Source organism: Artemia sp. Qi Xiang Cuo, chromosome 16 (assembly GCF_049724085.1).
Source record: "Artemia sp. Qi Xiang Cuo chromosome 16, ASM4972408v1, whole genome shotgun sequence".
NCBI lineage: Eukaryota > Metazoa > Arthropoda > Branchiopoda > Anostraca > Artemiidae > Artemia > Artemia sp. Qi Xiang Cuo.
Window position 1 is genome coordinate 38,115,643 of NC_142809.1, and position 3,153 is coordinate 38,118,795.

The window sequence follows — 3,153 nt, forward strand, 5'->3', positions numbered from 1 at the left end:
GAAATCAACTGCTATTTCTGAATTACACATTTTATCAGTTTTAATATTATACTTCTCTGCTTCAGAATTAGTCACGGATTTGTCATTATTAGCCTCAAAATTCTTTAACATCAACTTTGATAAAAATCAGACACTAACTGTTAAATATATATTTACTTTTTCTTGATTTTAGGATTTATGCATAAGCAAAGTTCTAGATGGAAAGGGGTTACTGGTCGTGGAGGGGAAGCAAACCTAAGCGTCCCATTTTGAGTTACTTTAGTCATGCAGATTGAAAAAGTTTTATGAATCTGGTTTTCAGCAAGGTATAACATTTCCATATTTTCAGAACATATACCTAATGCGATTTGATTTTGGACGTCTTCAAGGCAGTATTCGGTTGTTCATGATGGTTGCCGTTAGGCTTTTTGATCTGTTTTAACCCCCCTAAAAAGAATATCAAACTCAGAATTTGCGATATGAGCTTTAGTGCTTTCAATGAGTGAGGTAATTCTTTAGTGAGGTAAGAAAGTGTGCGTAGAGGGTGCTTAGTTGTGTTTGATATGTGCCTCCTTACCACCATAGCCACCTTTCCTAGCTAAGACTTTGCTCACATAAAACTCCAGATCAAATCAAGTTAAGTTGTGTGCATGACAACTCTGTTCTAGTTGAATGTTTTATACGCTTAAAATCGTTTTTAGGTGTTTATGATGGAGCAGTCGGGAGAGTAAACTTACAAATCCCAAATAATACTTTTCCAATTTTAGAAGAAACATCTTTTAAAACATTTTTGAGTCTCCCATTGATTTTTTTTAGCTTCAGTTGTGTACGAATTTCTACTTTCTCCTTTTAATTGTAAGTTACTTTCAGCACATCTGTAACTTGAACCATGCTTGCTGGAATTACTGTCGAGCCAGTCCTCCTTATTTATATGGTGGCAACGTTTATGCAATATGCAGTCTTTCAAGATCTTGTTTATAAAAAGGTTTGCCAAAGTAGACCCAGCCTAACTCTTGAAGATTACCAAGACATAAGCAGCTTGAACAATACCTCCGAGCTGGAGATAATACAAAAGAACTCGTCTCATTGGATATTAATTTCAACTCTAAGCCTAACTATACCATCTATAATTGTATGTAATTTTTTAGGTGCATACAGTGACACACACGGAAGAAAGCTACCTATAGTCTTACCTTCGGTTGGTATGATTCTATCATCAATAGTATACATGGTTGTGTCAACAAATCCAGCAGTCCCTATTGACTTCATTATTCTTGCAGGCATCATTCCTGGTTTATTTGGTGGTTTTGTTAGTTGTATAATGGCAGTGGTAAGTTACTTTACGACGATAAGTAGTGCTGAATTGAGAACTATGAGAGTTGGCCTTCTTGAATCAATGACGTTTGTTTGGTGGAACAATTGGTCCATTTGTTGGTGGTGCTATATTTCTTGCTTAAAATAGTCACACTTTCGTCTTTCTTGCTATACTTTGCTGTCATTCGCTTATTTGTTTTTATGTGATTTTCTTAATTCCTGAAGTGAATCCACCTCAAAGTGAAGGAACAACAAGTAAGAGCTGTGCAAGATATTTGAGTTGTGAAGATTTTATTGTTTCAGTTAAGACAGTAGCTAAGAAACGAGACGAAAACAGACGAACTGTTATCGTAGTGTTACTCATTTCTAGCTTTGTTGTAATGACTGTACTGCAGGTAAGCTAATTTTTTCAGATTTTTTCACGTTTTGAGTGGGCTCTTGTACAGTAGCAATAAAAGAAACTGTTTTCTGATATAAGCAAAGAGCTGAGCTGAAACTTTCAATAACTAAAACTCTAGCTTTGCAGTTCATGCAAGATATCTGGGATTTTTGTTCAAATAAACTGACTTGTGATTTGTCCCTATATTTGTAGAATTTTGTAAAATGAAAACAAAAACACTGACTGAAAAAATAGGAGTAGGAGCAGAAACGGCCTTTTGCAACCCTAAAGGTAAAAAGCTCAATCAAGCTCAGTTTTTAGGGAAGTGCTGGTTTTAGAATAAACTTAAAACAAGTAGAAATAAAATTTAACAGTAATTTAAGTATGAAACAAACATGAATCACTATTAATATGTAACTGAAACCAAAAACAAACAGAAATAATGATAAATAACAAAGCCAAACTTTTAACGAATAGAAACTGCGACAAGCAGGAGATGGGCTAACGCCCCTTATGCCTGCCTTCTAAGAACCAGGTTGTAACGTTGACTTTACTAAAAACAAAATACATTTTATTTTTTCTCCTTTATAGCATTAACAAAACGAACCCCGCTGAGACTTTCAGGATTAAATACCAATATATGCTAAACTGTCAATATACATTTGATTAGTTCTTTTCAGTATTCGTGGTTGTTACGGTGATGCTCTTTCTTATTGCTTTTCGTTGGTGTAATTACAAATAAAACCAGTTATACCAAATCAGTGGTCATACAATGTTGGAAGAGCGCTCATTTGAAAGGACATTTTCATATTTAGTGCCCTTTTAAGAAAAAGTAAAAAATTTAAAAAACAAATTAAGAAAAAATAATATTAAATAAAATGTATTTTTGGTAAAAACTGCATTTTAATAAGTGACGCAGCTCAACCATCGACTATAAACTGTGCTTCTCATGACAAACCAGCTAAAAATCAATGCAGTATCATACCATTGTCACAGCTTATTGAAACTAAGAAAATAGAAACGAAGACACAGTCAAAGCAGGAAAAAACGTAGGATGTGGAACAAAGCAGCACAGGAAGGGAGTAAGAAAAGAACAAAAGCAGAATCCTAAACTGTAATGTAAGCAGGAAAATATTCAAGTAGGAATGATTGAAAGAAGCTAGCAACGAAAATATGCCCAAACACAGTAACAAATTCAGGCACAACAACAGCAATGAACAATGGAACAAATGCTGTAATGAACACAAGAAAGAAAAGTGGTGCGAACACGTGACAAAACATGGTTCGGACCCAGCAACAAATGGTTTGGAGGAACAAACCAAGGATCAAACACGGGAACAAGTTTTGAAGGTCTGTTAGAAAATCTGAAAGTACTAGAGAATCACTGGCAACACTGGATAGTTCTGAAGTAGCACCGTTTTCACGAATGACCAAAGTACCTGAAATCATAATCATCCCAAAAAAAAAGACTGATGGATTTT

The 3,153-nt window shown here is 34.7% G+C and overlaps 1 pseudogene; it reads left to right on the plus strand.

Annotated features, from left to right (window-relative positions):
• Window positions 1–868: 868 nt before the first annotated feature.
• LOC148942876 (proton-coupled folate transporter-like) lies at window positions 869–1,697 on the plus strand (annotated as a pseudogene).
• The last annotated feature ends 1,456 nt before the right edge of the window (window positions 1,698–3,153 follow it).